We start from the raw sequence: 15,994 nt of genomic DNA on the forward strand, positions 1-15,994 counted from the left end.
TGGAGGACCCCTCCATCCTTGGAATTCTGCTGGACTAAATCTGCTCCAGCCCCATTCCAGTTCCTTCTGAGGCATGACCCACCTCAGAAACCCAGACCTACATGGGAAACACTCATACGTGCTTTGCCTCAGCAAATTTCGGAATGCAGGCTGATTGTTGCTTAGGCTCCTCACTTTGCTTCATTCCTCAGCAATTGCCCAGCCCAACTTCTGACCTTTAGATTTCTCACTACAGGGACACATAACCAGTTTTCTAAGTGGAGCCCTTGGAGCCTTCACCTGAAGCTCTTTCACTCCTGCCCTGAAGGTTGGTGGGGTTCCCAGCACAATGTCCCAGAAAAACTCTCTCCACAGTCGGTCTCACATTTCTCCAACTTGATAACCTCAACATCAGAAGGAAAGGTTAAGAGCCGTCAAATCAGTTCTCAAACACCTCCTTTGAAATTTTATGCAACATAGTGTTCTGCTGCATAACTCGTTTTGATTTCTAATACCTACCACTTTAATGCCCATTTTCACATCCTGTGACGTGCTGTGTTACTTCACTGCTCTCCACACTGCTCACCCACCTGGGCTCCCTTTACTCCCAGCAGGAGACCTTACATCCTGTTTCATCAGACATGGATTTCCTCAACTTCCTGCCCCTGGAACCTACCATACCTGCAACACTATTTCCACATCTACCTCTTCACCTCCTGTCCCAGATGTTTACCACTTCCTGTCCTGGGTAACATACCATTCTGTCCTCTTAGGAACTTTGTTTAACTCATTAGCCCTCTCTTGAGGACTTCCCTGGTGATTCAATAGCTAAGACTGCACGTTCCCAATGCTGGGGGCCTGGGTTCCATCCCTGGTCAGGGAACTAGATCCTGCATGCCACAGCTAAGACCTGATGCTGCCAAAATACATACATAAGTAAATATTAAAAACATTGTAAATATTGAAATAAATATTTAAAATACTCTCTCTAGTATTTAAAAAGATAATTTCTACATTTTATTATAAAAGTATATGTGGCTTAAGTCATATATTTTTAAAATATGCACAATAGATAGTTTTTACAAACTATGTGTGATAGTATTTACAAACTAACTATAGATATTTTACAAACTATTTCAGCAGCCCTGCTTCTCATAAGTTACCATTTTCAACTCTTTTAGCTTTTCCTTCGGTATTCCTTGATTTTAGACATTACATGCTGATTTCTTTTTTTTTTAACATGCTGATTTCTTATTTGGCAGATGGAATTTTAGCTCTCTTGCCCTTCCCACCCTTCTGTAGATCTATTACAAATTTTGCTTAAATCCATAATCATTGTATCAGCTTCTACGACTTTGTAAATATTATTTACTACTGGTCCAAGTAATGCATGATAATGTCCTCTTTCTTGAACCATGTTTTGCTTTCCCTGGAGTTAAACATTTCCTAGTTTTGTCGTGTGTTCAATTTTTCTGCGTCTTCATGAAAAGTGAGAATGAAAGTGTTAATCACTGACTCTCTGCAACCCCATAGACTGTAGCCCGCCAGGCTCCTCTGTCCATGGAATTCTCCAGGCAAGAATACTGGAGTGGGTTGCCATTCCCTTCTCCAAGGCATCTTCCCGGCCCAGGGATCAAACCCTGGTCTCCTGCATCACAGGCAGATTCTTTACCATCTGAGCCATCAGGAAAGACCCCTTAATACAATATTCATGAATTTTATTAATATGTTATTATTTCTTATAAATATTATTTACTTATAATATTTATTAATAATTATTTTATATTTTATTAATATGTTATTGTTAGTATTTTAAATTATTTTATTAACAATTTTATTAGTAAAATTATTTAATAATTGTATTTCTATTGTATTAAGAGCCTTTCATGAATATTCATGAAATGCCTCTTAACACAATCTGCTATATAGGCAACCCATCAGCATCTATCGGCTCCATTTTTCTCCTTGGAGACTTCCATCTGGATGCCTCTGTTTTCTTGCTCCAGACCAAAGAAGTTTCCGTCTATGCTGCTGCATAGGTATTGTCCAGAGACCTCTCTTGGCTGACATCCTAGAAACTCCCTTGGCAGTGCTCCAGGGTTGAATCTGTATCCTCATTCATAATTTACCTTTTTATGTTAGTAAAACATATTCTGCAATAGTGTCCTAAGAAGTGGCAAATGGACATCATTTTTTTAAGGTCAAAATATCTAAAAATGTATTTTGGTGTGGTCACATTTGATTGATGGTTTGCTGGGTATAGAGTTGCTAGTACCTACGAACTGGGAAGGCAGCTCCCCATTGCCTTCTGTGTGCAATGTTGCTGTTGAGACATATAATATCACTTTGATTCTTGATCCTTTGTATAAGAGTTTTTTTCTTTCTAAAAGCTTATTTTAAAGGAAAAATTCCCAGTGATCTGAATTTCCTGAGGCTGTGCTTTTGTAAAAATCTTTCTTTATTTCTCTGGGCATTTAGTAGCCTCTTTCAAAAGTATGTCCTTCAATTCTCTGAAATGTTCTTATATTGTTTCTTTGATCATTTTCTCACCTCTTTTTAATATGTTTCTTTCTCTGCAACTTTTATTGTTGGAATGTTGGACCTCCTGAACTGATACTCTAGTTTTTTACATCTCTTTGTCTTTCTGTTCTGACATTTGAGAGATTTCCTTGATTAAAAAAATATATATTTATTTTTGACTGCTGGGTCTTTGTTGCTGTGTGTAGGCTTTCTAGTTGCAGTGAGCAGGGGTGCTCTCCGGTTGTGGTGCCCTTCTCTTGTTGTGGAGCAGGGCCTCTAGCTGCACAGGCTTCAGTAGTTCCGGCACTGTGGGCTCAACAGTCGAATGAGTGGGCTCCAGAGCGTGAACTCAGTAGCACGGGCTTTGTTGTCCCTCAGCAGGTGGCTCTTCCTAGACCAGGGATCAAAACGGTGTCCCCTGCATTTGCAAGGCCAATTCTAAACCACTGAACCACCAGGGAAGCCTGAGATTTCCTTGATTTTAGCTTTTAATTCTGTATTAGTGTCCTGTTGCTACTATCGCGAATTACTACCACAAACACAGTGACTTCCATTTCTGGAGGCAGGACTATATTCTTTCTGGAGGCTCTTGGGGAGGATCTGTTTCTTTGCCTTTTCCAGCTTCTAGAGGCTGGCTTCCTGCATTTCTTGGCCAATGGCCCCTTCCTTCAACTTCAAAGCCAATAGCATAGCATCTTTGAATCTGTCTCTGACTCTGGTCTTCCCAACTGCATCTGTCAGAAGGACCTTGTAATTATGAAGCCAGATGAAGAAGTGAACTGAAGTGAAGTCGCTCAGTCGTGTCTGACTCTTTGTGACCCCACGCACTGTAGCCTACCAGGTTCCACGATTCATGGGATTTTCCAGGCAAGAGTACTGGAGTGGGGTGCCATTTCCTTCTCCAGGAGATCTTCCCGACTGAGGGATTGAACCCCGGTCTCCCACATGGTAGGCATTGTAGGCAGACGCTTTACTGTCTGAGCCACCAGGGAAGATCCCATTAAGCCATATAACCCACCATAATCTCTCCCATCTCAAACTCCTTAATCATATCGGCAAAGGCCCTTTGTCAGGTATGATCATCTTCATAAGCTGTGTAGACATCTTTGGAGGGCTGTTATTCTGTCTGCCACAAACTTTTTGCTAAATTTGTTATTTTAACGATCCCATTTTTAATGTCCAAGAGTCCAGTTTTGTTTCCTCTGATTGTTTCATTTTTAAAGCATCCTGTTCTTATTCCAGAGACACAGCATTTTCTTTTATCTCTCTGAGGGTGTGTTTGCTTCTTTGAAGTTTTCTTCCTCTCCCTACATAATCTTCACTCGCTTCAGATTCCTTTACTTCTGTTTATTATTATTATTATTTTATGTTGGAGACATTTCCCAAATGTGTCATGATCTGTAGATTCCATCCTTATGAAAGAAAAAGCAGACTGAGTAAAACTTATTGGAAATTCTGGATGGCTGGGTAAGTAAGTGTTAGTCGCTCAGTCGTGCCCGACTCTTTGCGACCCCGTGGACTGCAGCCCACCAGGCTCCTCTGTCCATGAGATTTTCCAGGCAAGGATACTGGAGTGGGTTGCCATTTCCTTCTCCAGGGTATCTTCCCAACCTAGGGATCAAACCCGGGCCTTCTGCACTGCAGGTAAATTCTTTACCAACTGAGCTACAAGGGGATGGCTGGACAGAGACTGTCAACTGTAGATTTCATTATATGGCAAAGGGTGGTCAGTCAGCTTTTTTTTGTTGTTGTTGGCGATTGTTAAAAACCAGTGATGTTTTGCTTGGGTTGGCTTCCCTTTCTGGATGTCATACTGCACTCTTTGGGTCATTGTGCACAGCCCGAACACAGGGACTGGTGAGTTACACTCCTTAAGGGACCCTTGTTCACTTTTTGTTTTGTTTATTTGTTTTTAAATATTTGTTTATTTGGCCGAAACAAGTCAGAGCTGTGGCACGTGGGATCTTTAGCTGTGGCATGTGAACTCTAAGTTGCAGCATGTGGGCTCTAGTTCCCTGACCAGGGATTGAACCCAGGCCCCCTGCATTGGGAGCACAGAGTCTTAGCCACTGGACCACCAGGGAAGTCCTTGATTTTTGTTTTGAAGATCTGCTTGGAAGTTACATATGTCTCTAGTTTCATCAGGGAGGGAGTTTGTGTTTCTGTTTTTTGGTTTCTGTGTCATGTTCCTGTAGTTTTTAATCTCTCTCCAACTGACTTTTTCCTCAGCCTGTAAACATGCATAAGCCTCCCTCATTTCAAAAACAAAACCCCAATCTACCCCCTCCCCCAGCCTCTGCTTCCCCTTCTGGTCATCACCCACTCCCTCTGCCTTTATAACCACAGGCCTTAAAAGATTTAGTAACTATTTCAACTTCCTCACCTCCCTCTCAGGCTTCAAAAACAGCAGTCTTATTTCTGTCCTTGCCTTTCTTCCAAGACTGTTCTGCCCCAGAAGACCAGTGATTTCCATATTGCCACACCCAACTGACCCTTTTTTTTTTCTCTATGATATTTGGCCCATTGAACATGTCCTTCTTCACAAACACTCTCTTCCTTTGACCTCCGTCCAAGTGACCTCTCTGCTGCTCCTCTTCAATCTTCTTCATCTATTCCTTTTCCTCTTCCTGCTCCTTCCATGTCAGTTTTCCTGAGTCTGTTCTTGGCCTCCTTTCTCTTCTCATTCTAGACTCTCCTCAGATAATCTTATCTACTCCCAAGACCTCAACAACCACTTACTTTATGCTGATAACTCTCAAAGGTAAATTTCAAATTCAGACATCTCTCTTTGTATTCATTTCCTAGGGCTACTATACAAATAACCACAAACTTGGCTTAAAGCAACAGAAATTTATTTTCTGACAGTTCCTTTGGCTACACATTTTACTCATGGTGTCAGCATGGTCAGTTCCTTCTGGAGGTTCTTAGGCAGAAACTGTCCCCATGCCGCTCTCGTAGCTCCTGGCAAGTGAAGTCATTCAGTTGTGTCTAACTCTTATGGACTGTAGCCCACCACGCTTCTCCATCCATGGGATTTTCCAGGTAAGAGTACTGGAGTGGGTTGCCATTTCCTTCTCCAGAGGATCTGCCCAACCCAGGGATCAAACCCCGGTCTCCTGCATTGTAAGCAAGACACTTTACCGTCTGAGCCACCAGGGAAGTCCTTTCGTAGCTCCTGGAATTGCTGGCAATTCTTAGCCTTCCTCGGCTTGTGGGTTTATCACTCTGGTCTCTGCCATTATCTTCACATGCTGTTCTCCCCAGGTGGTTCTCTGTGTCTTCGCATTTCTGATTTCTGATAAGGACACCGTCATTGGATTTAGGGCCCACTCTAATCCAGTAAAAAATCTGCCTGCAATTCAGGAGACCTGGGTTCAATCCCTGGGTTGGAAAGATCCCCTGGAGAAGGGAATGGCAGCCCACTCCAGTATTCTTGCCTGGAGAATTCTGTGGATAGAGGAGTCTGGCAGGCTATAGTCCATGGGGTCGCAAAGAGTCGTACATGACTGAATGACTTTCACTTCACTAATCCAGTATGATCTCATCTAAGTTTGCCTAATTTCATCTGCAATGACCCTACTCCCATATAAGGTCCTGTTCTGAGGTTCCAGATGGACATGAAATTTTGGGGAGACACTATTCACCATTCAAGTCCAGTTTTGTGTATTCAGCTTCCTCCTGGACACGTCTAGTTAGAAAGCTTCAAACAGACTCCTCTGTTTGAAACCCAACATAGCCGAACTGCTCAGATGATCTCCACTGTCACTCCTGCTCCCCAACTTGGTCTTCCTCTGACTTTGGCTGCCTCAGAGATGATGTCACCATTAAGTTATCCAAGCTAGAAATCAGGATCGATCTTGACTCCTCTCTGTTTCTAACCATCCCATCTAAACTTTGGCTGAATATTGCTAATTCTACCTCCTTAATAGTTTTAGACGTCTCCACTTCTCCATCCCCATTGTATCAGTTATTATAAGTTTGGCTGTAAGTAATAGAAAACCTAACGCAAACTGGCTTAGATAATAAGAAAATTATTTAGTTCGTTTCACAGACAATAATGCAGTAAGGTAAGCTTCAGGCTTGATTGACCCAGTGATGTTGCAATAACCTGGGTTTTTTCCATCTTTGTTTTACTGACTTCAGTGTTGGCTTCATTGTAAGCCTGATTGCTTTCACGAATTGGATGTTTTCCAGTAGCATTCGGGGCTGTGTGTTTCATTGTTCACATCCATCAGAAGAGAGAGAGTGGCTTCCTGTGACTTTCTAAAGTAAGAAAGAACTTTCCCAGCCGCCTTCAACCTCTAAACCTCATGCCTTACAGCCAGAATTAACGAGGTTAACATTTGGACATATTTACTTCAGATCTTTTTAAAAAAATAAACCTTACAGATAAAATCAAAGATTCCTTTGTACTCACCCCCTGCCCGTCTTATTCCCTTCAATCCTTTCTCAGAACCAACCACTATTCTGAAGTTAGTATGGATGTTTCCCATCTATGTTTGTATATTTCTAGCACAGAGTCGGACACGACTGAAGCGACTTAGCAGCAGCAGCAGCAGCAGTACATACTTATAAGGATATATGTGTATAATTTTTGTTTTGCAAAAATAAGTATATATAAAAATATTTGTGTATAATTTTCTACGTTTTGCAAAACTAAATACATAATGTACATGTAAATTATATACATATAAATATAAATTACACATATAAATTCTGCAAATCCTTTTCTTCCTTCAACATTATATTTTTGGAATCTGTCCATGCTGATACATTCACTCACTTTATGGACTATATAATATTCCACAGTGTGAATTTGTTGTTCAGTTGCTCAGTTGTGTCACACTGTTTGTGACCCCATGGACTGCAGCATGTCAGGCTTCCGTGTCCTTCACAGTCCCCTGGAGTTTGCTCAAACTCATGTCCATTGAGTCGTTGATGCCATCCAACCATCTCATCCTCTGTTGTCCCTTTCTCCTCATGCCCTCATTCTTCCCAAGCATCTGGGTCTTTACTGCAATTTACAGTCTTACTTTGTGTCTTTTTTAAAAAATTGTGATTTTCTGTGCTTTTCTCCCTTCACTCCTGCCTTATGACTCTGTCAATGACCTTTTTTTTCCTCCACTGGCTTGAAAAGTGTACAGTCTCTTTCATTTTAGCAATTACATAGTCTTAAATGTGTCCAGTTTCTCTATGCTTCTGAACAAGATAAAGATCTTAATTCTGAACTTTCTATTCCTATATTGTATGTTATTGTTTGGTCCTTTATTTTATTCACTTTTAAAAAACACTTACTTAGATTTACCAATTAAAAACAAACAAACAAACAAAAAAAGATTTACCAATTAATATTTTATCATTCCTTCTTGCATTTCAGTCCTTTCTTCTGGATTTGTCTTCCTTGTTACCATAGTAATTCTTTAATAGTTCTTTCAGTAAATTTATTAAAATAATAAACTCTCTTAATCTTTATAAGTCTGAAAACAAATTATTTCACCCTTACTTTATATGTAAGTATAAAATTTTGATTGACAGTTATTTCCCCTGAGCAGTTTGATAATATTATGTCATTGTCTTCTGGAAACTTCAGCAATGATGGGAAATCCACTGTCCTTCTGATTAGTGTTCCTATGTAGGTAATCTGTTATCTTTTATCTTTAGTAGCCTTTAAGATATTCTGTTTATCTTTCAGTTCAGTTCAGTTCAGTTCATTTCAGTCGCTCAGTTGTGTCCGACTCTTTGCAACCCCACGAATTGCAGCACGCCAGGCCTCCCTGTCCATCATCAACTCCCGGAGTTCACTCAAACTCACATTCATGCATGTTGATGTATGGCAAAACCAATACAATATTGTAAAGTAAAATAAATAAATAAATAAATAAAATAATAATGAAAAAAACAAACTCACGTTCATCGAGTCGGTGATGACATCCACCCATCTCATCCTCTGTCGTCCCCTTTTCCTCCTGCCCCCAATCCCTCCCAGCATCAGAGTCTTTTCCAATGAGTCAACTCTTCGCATGAGATGGCCAAAGTACTGGAGTTTCTTTAATGCTCTGCAATTCCATTGGAGGTGCTGGATATGGACTTTAAAAAAAATTACATTTTGTGCTTCTTCAATTGGCAAACTCACCTCTCCTTCAGTTCTGAAAACTTCCCATTATTACCTGTTAGTGTGCTTCCTCTCTTTTCTGCTACCTTTATCTTCCTCTCTCTGAACTCCTGTCTGGAACTTCTCATCCTATAGTAGTATAGTGTGTTAGTTGCTAAGTCGTGTCCAATTCTTTTGCAACCCTGTGGACCATAGTCCACCAGGCTCCTCTGTGTATGGGATTCTCCAAGCAAGAATACTGGAGAGAGTACCCATTCCCTTCTCCGAGGATCTTCCAGATTCAGGGACTGAGACCTGGGTCTCCTGCATTGCAGGCAGATTCTTGACCGTCTGAGCGACCAGGGAAGCCCTCTCATCCTATATACCATGTATACTTCCTCTTTCTTATTTTCTGTCTCCTTATCTCTCTGTACCACATCCTGAACAACTTCCTCATCTTTGTCTTCCATTCATTAATTCAGTCTATAGCAGGATCTAGTTAATTGTCCAACTCTCTACTAGATTCTGTTTAAAAAACTGAAATCTCTACATGTTTTTTATTTCTAGAGTTTCTATTTGGTCATTTTTGTTTGTTTGTTTTGTTTTTAGAGAAGATGTGGTTTTGAAAAATACTATTTATTTGGCTGTGCCAGGTCTTATTTACATCACATGTGATCTTTGATCATCACTGTGGCATGCGACATCATTAGGTGCAGCCTGCGAACTCTTAGTTGTGACATGTGGGACCTAGTTTCCTGACCAGGGATTGAACCTGGGCCCCCTGCATTGGGAGTGAAGAGTCTTAGCCACTGGACCATCAGAGAAGTCCCTCTATTTGGTCTTTTTCAAACTCACCTTTCCCCCCACAATATCTCACTTATGATATGGATTTTACTTCTCCCTTCATGTATTTGAACATTTTGCTGCTGCTGCTGCTGCTAAGTCGCTTCAGTCGTGTCCGACTCTGTGCAACCCCAGAGATGGCAGCCCACCAGGCTCCCCCGTCCCTGGGATTCTCCAAGCAAGAATACTGGAGTGGGTTGCCATTTCCTTCTCCAATGCATGAAAGTGAGAAGTGAAAGTGAAGTCGCTCAGTCGTTTCTGACTCTTGTGACCCCATGGTCTGCAGCCTACCAGGCTCCTCCATCCATGGGATTTTCCAGGCAAGAGTACTGGAGTGGGTTGCCATTGCCTTCTCCGTTGAACATTTTAGACTTGTTTATTTTAAATCAGCTTTCATGTTTCATGAATGGAAGCATTTTTTCAGATTATGCTTTTACCTGTAAATCTAGGGGTATAAATTTTCTCATTTATTGCATCTGCCATCTCTCCATCATGACATTTTCTTCAGTATTTATTTGCTTCTTGAGGGGTCAGCATTTTGCTCATTCTCAGGGTTTTGGAGGATTCCTGTAGGGGTTGTTTTGTCTTTCTCTGTGCTATTATTATATGGGTTTCACCACTTCTGTTTCCTAATTTCTTGGAATGGAGTTCTCAAACGGGCAATCTAGCATGGGCCCAGGTGCTAGCTTTGTGATTGGCTCGGTGTTAGAGTCTGATTTTTCCACCTAGAGACTCCAGGCAGATACTGAGCCCTCTTGCTGTGTTCCATAGCACAATGATGTAGTTTTTCTAGAAACTGTTTTATCCACAAGAAAGGCTTTTTCTTCTTGGCTTTGAGCAGGAAACCTGCCTCCAGCTCAAGGAGCCTAGGCCACATTTCCCATCCTTAGAGGAGCATTGAATTCCTGATTCTGATACCCTATAGGACTCTGGGCTCTTGTAATGAGTGATATCTGAGTATATTCTGTGACTGGTCATGAGGGACCTATCAAGAGATTTTTAGGTAAACTTTTTATTGAAATCTAATATACTTATGGGGCTTCCCAGATGGCTCAGTGATGAAGAATCTGCCTGCCAATGCAGGAGATGGAAGAGAAGCAGATTCAATCCCTGGGTCAGGAAGATCCCCTGGAGCAGGAAATGGCAGCCCACTCCAGTTCTTGCCTGGGAAATTCCATAGACAGAGGAGCAACTGAGCACACATGCAACATACTTACAGAAGAGTGCACAATATATGACAAGTTTTTATAAAGTGCACACAATTGTTTGATTGCCACACACATCAAGATATAGAACTAATTGCCACTTTGCAGAAGCCTCCTCATACCTTCTCCAAGCACAAGAGTACTCTACTCTGAAAGGTAACTACTGTTCCAATCCGTACAGCATTAGATTCATTTTGACCGCTTTGTACTTCTTAAAATTTATTTATTGTGCCAAGTGGCTTGCAGGATCTTGATTTCCTGACCAGGGATCAAACTTGTGTCCCCTGCAATGGAAGCACTGGACTGCCAGGGAATGCCCCATTTTGTACTTATATACATGGAGCTGTAAGGTACATGGTCTTCAGTGTCTGGCTTCTTTGGCTTCTTTCTCTCAACATCAAACAATCTCATATTTGTGAGATTCTCCCATGTCATTATGTTCATTCCTAGTTTGCTCCTTTTCATTGCTGTATGGTAGTATTCTATGAAAATACCAGTTTTTAAATCCATTCTACTGTTGATAGATATTTGAGTAGCTCCCACTCTGGGACTGATATAAATAATATTGCTATGAACTGGGCTTCCCTGTTGGCTCAGCAGTAAAGAGTCTGCCTGCCAGTGCAGGAGACACGGATTCAATCCCTGGGTTGGGAAGATCCCCTGGAGAAGGAATTGGCAACCCACTCCAGTATTCTTGTCTGGGAAACCCCATGGACAGAGGAGCCTAACAGGCTACAGTCCATGGGGTCGCAAAAGAGTCGGACACAACTTAGCAAATGAACAGCAACAACATTGCTATGAACATACTTATATATGTTTTTGGTTAAGATCTATAAGCATTTATTTGGAGCATATACCTAGGGGTGAATTGCTGGGTCATACACACACTCAGTTTTAGCAGACATTGTCAAACAAGTTTCCAATGTTGTACTAATTTACACTCCCACTAAGGGTGTGGAGTAGTTTGCATGTCTGTGGAACTAGAATTGGAGAAGGAAATGGCAACCCACTCCAGCATTCTTGCCTGGAGAATCCCAGGGACAGAGGAGCCTGGTGCGCTGCCGTCTATGGGGTCGCACAGAGTTGGACACAACTGAATTGACTTAGCAGCAGCAGGAACTAGAATAGATCTTTTCCCTCAATTGCACAGAACTGAGAATTATTAATAGTTCTTTTAGCTCCTTTTCATGGAGAATAAATCAAGATTGATATGAGAATCCCTGGTTTATCTCTTTTATATTCCATAATATGTGTGCTTCCTCAGTCACTCGGTGGTGTCCAACTCTTTGTGACCCGTGGACTGTAGCCTGCCAGGCTCCTCTGTCCATGGGATTCTCTAGGCAAGAATACTGGAGTGGGTTGCCATTTCCTCCTCCAGGGGTTGCCATTTCTTCCTCCTTCCAGGGGATGCCATTTCCTCCTTGCATCTCCTGCATTGCAGATGGATTCTTAACTACTGAGCCACCTGGGAAGTCCATAGTCCATGATATATAACTACAAAGTATATCAAAAGTACTAAGTTTTTCAAGCTTCTACCATGTGCCAGGCACTCTTCTAAGAGGCCGTTTTCCTCCCCATTACAACCCTGTGAGGTGGTAATTATTATTGCTTCATGTTCCAGGCGAGGGAGCTGCAACTCAGGAAGATTAAAGAACTGTCCCAGGACTCCAGAGCCTGAAGCAGCAGTTGCAGCAGCCTAACTCCGAAGCCTGGCCTCCTCACACCGCATGGCAAATACACACCTGCATCTTCCGCCAGAGTGTGGGCTCAGCTTTTCTCAGAAACCTCTTTTACACCTCCCTAAAAATCTAAAATGGGCTTCCCAGGTGGTACTAGTGGTAAAGAACCTGCCTGCCAACGGAGGAGACACAGGAGACGTGGGTTAGATCCCTGGGTCGGGAAGATCCCCTGGAGGAGGACGTGGCAACCCACTCCAGTATTCTTGCCTGGAGAATCCCATGGACCGAGGAGCTTGGTGGGCTACAGTCCATGGGATTGCACACAGTCAGACATGACTGAAGCAACTTAGCCCACGTGGACACGCAAAAATCTAAAATACAGAGCCATGTGTTATCAGATATGACAACCTGGAATCAGTTCAGTTCAGTCGCTCAGTTGTGTCCAGCTCTTTTGTGACCCCATTGACTACATGACTACCTGCAACAGGTGACATTTGCCCAACTGCAGCTTGAAATCCATGCCTCTGTATTGGTGGGTGAAAACAAGTAAGCAGCCACCTTGAAGAATGCTGTTCTCAGAAGTCTTGCTTCTGTCACGCGCATCATGAGTTATGCTGGCTCAGTGCTGGCACACAGTGGCACCTTAGGAACATTCACTGAACAGAATTGTAGAAAAATTCTCATTTGTGATACTGACCAGGAGCCCTCTCGGCTGCAGTTCCTGGCTTCTAATATCTGACCACCAGGGGGCACAATATCTGTCGCTGGTGCACCCTCTTTGTCCTGAAGCCATTTCCCTGTGGAAAAGAGGTGTCTGCAGGAAAACTGAATTTTGAAAAAAGATACAAGAGAATTGGGTCTTTCCAGGTGTGGTTCAAGTACCACCAAATCATAATCACCTACTGTGTGTAGCTAAAATGCAAGCTCCATCTTGTTCACATGAGACCTAGAAAATCAGACTTTCCAGGGGTAGAACCTAGGAATTGTAGCTTAAGCAAGGTCATCAGGTGATTTTTTTTTTTTTCATGCACGTGGCTCTGTATTCAGACTACCCGTGTTCAAATATTGACTTTTTCACATGTTAGCTGGTGGCTTTGAGCAAGTCAATTAACCTGAGACTCTATAATCATCAAAGAAGATCTTAAAAACAGACTTAACTCTTAAGAGATGCTGTAAGTAATAAATGAGACAATCCATGTGGAGAGCTCAGCATGGTGCTGGGCAGTATGTTAGCACTTATAAAGCTCAAGATATCATCATTATTGATTGATCTTAGGAAGGAGTGCGATGAAGGGGCAAGAGGACAGTGGATGAGACCCAAAGAAGTCTGGGATATCTACTTCCAGTGTAGGCTCTGCCGCTCTCACCAGCTGTGTGTTCTTGGGCAGGTCACTTGACTTCCCTGGGGCTCAGTTTCTGTACAAATAAAATGAGAGAGTGGGACTAATTGGCCTGGGAGATCGCTTCCAGTGCTGATGCTTCATGAACTCTTCACAGGGTTTGAGGATTCTCATAAACACACACAACATTTACACACACACACACACACACACCACCTCTACAGCCCCTGTGTGGCTCCTATGTGGGTCCTATCAGCCCTTGTGTGATTGTATCACATCAGATTACATTGCTAATTCTCTTCTCTGCTTTTTGTGAGAAGAGCAGGGCCCATGTCTTCATTCCAGGGACTCAGAGCCTGGCACATTGCCTGCCACATAACTGCTGTGCAATAAATATCATGTATATTGAGAAAGTAGAAATACACAGTGTGACACAAATGTGAAGAATTAGGATAACTGTTGTTCTTGTTGGTCTTAAGAAAACACCTATTGGGGTAGAGAAGAGGGTGAGGCCAAGAATGGCTGAAGGAGCCTGGAGGCTAAGGTGGGATTCGGGTGTGACTATTGGGTAGACAGAGAACTGGGAGCAGGGACTGGAAAAAAGGGAAAGCAGGTGGGACTCAGGGAGTTACAGTGGTTTATCTACCAGCCTCCTTCTGAAGGTGACTTTCTTTTTGTTGTGGTCCATCTGGTTTTTGTGAGGAGCAGGAATAGGGTCAGTGCCTAGCGTGATAACCTTCAAGTCGTAGACCTTCAAATATAGAAGTGCTGTACAGAAGTGCTGGAAGGAAGAGAGAAGTCAGAGGTGATCCTCTCATTTTTACAACAAAGCAGAAAAATATGTGCCAGGAAGAAAGAACCCCTTGCTTAAGACAACACATCGCAGGTTGTAGTGGAGACGGGCACGTGGGTCTGCCAACTTCCATCCCAGGGCTCTGCCCTGGACCCGGCTTCCTCCAACACTTTTAATGAACAAGTGGGAACGTTTCGGAATGTGTGTGCATGTCTTTACTGGTCTTTGCGTCTGTCCAGCTGTGTGTCTAGCTGCCTCCTGCATCACTTCCCCTGGGTGGCCCCCAGGCATTAAAAATGCAGATAGCCCAAACTCACAACCTTCTTCCCAAGTTTTCTACTTCCCTTTTCTGTTTTCTCTCTCAACAAATGATGCCACTGTTTATTATTCTGTTACTCAGATTAGAAACCTGGGTACCACTCTTTTTTTCAGCTGCACTGTGCAACTTGTCAGATCTCATTTCCGCAACCAGGAATTGAACCCGGGCCCTCAGCAGTTAAAGCCTGGAATTTTAACCACTAGGTAGTTAGAATTCCTGTGGGTACACGCTTGACTCCTGCTTCTCCCTCACCCATCATCACCAAGGCCTGGCAGTCCCACCTCCTGCTCTCTTCCTTTCATCCCCCTGAAGCTGCTGGGGACTTTTTCAGGAACCCTGCAGAGTCCTAACCAGTGTCACTTCTCTTCACTTCATCTCCAGATCCCAACAGTTTGAAGCATCAGTTGCTGTCTGGTTGTAAAATATGAACCTGTGAAAATATTTATTGAGGTTCTGTGCTAGGTGATAAGTGAATGATGATGAACAAGACAGGGATGGTCCATGAGATAAGCAGAGCAAGGATGATATGGACAAGTAAATGGGTAATTACAGTGGATCATGGTAAGCGTTATGATGAGGGAAGTATGGAGTGAGATAAGAGCTTTGGGGAGCGGCAGCTACTGAGCTTGGTTTGTTGAATGAGTAAATGAGAGTAAATGAACAGTTCTAATCCTGTGAGATTTCACTATCTGCTCACCCTCCCCAACCCCCATGTCTTGTGGGCTGTATGTGCACTGCACTTTGTGAATATGTCTGGTTTAAACAAGATAGAAGTTTCTTTGTTCTCTGACTTCAAGTCCAGACTTAGTGGTCTAGGGCTGGTGTGCTTTTAGAATAAGGTTGAAAATTCTTTGACACTCCTCCCAGTGAGAAGTATAGGTTTGTGACCCTTCTCCTCAATTCTGGGTGAGCTTGTGACTGCTTTAACCAATAGCATAAGCAGAAATGATGGCAAGTGGTTTCCAAGGCTCAGTTGTAAAAGGCCATGGAGTGTCTGTCTGGATCCTTGGAAGCCTTGCTCTTGGAGCCCTGAGCTGCCATGTAAGAAGTCCAGCTCTCTTGAGGTTATCACGCTGGTCACACATGGGTGCTCCAAAAGATTGTACCACAGGAACCTTTCCCTAAAAGCTGCCCCACCAAAATGCTGGACATGTGAGTGACGCTGACTTGGACATTCCAAGCCAACTCGTGCACCAACTGAATACCAGCAGGTGACCTCAGTCAG

The 15,994-nt window shown here is 42.7% G+C and overlaps 1 non-coding gene across 1 annotated transcript; it reads right to left on the bottom strand.

Moving 5' to 3' along the window:
• Positions 1 to 4,510: 4,510 nt before the first annotated feature.
• On the bottom strand, positions 4,511 to 4,583 carry TRNAG-CCC (transfer RNA glycine (anticodon CCC)). Its single transcript has one exon. It is a non-coding gene; the product is annotated as a tRNA-Gly (tRNA).
• Between the last annotated feature and the right edge of the window lie 11,411 nt (positions 4,584 to 15,994).

This window comes from Bos mutus, chromosome 19 (assembly GCF_027580195.1).
Source record: "Bos mutus isolate GX-2022 chromosome 19, NWIPB_WYAK_1.1, whole genome shotgun sequence".
NCBI lineage: Eukaryota > Metazoa > Chordata > Mammalia > Artiodactyla > Bovidae > Bos > Bos mutus.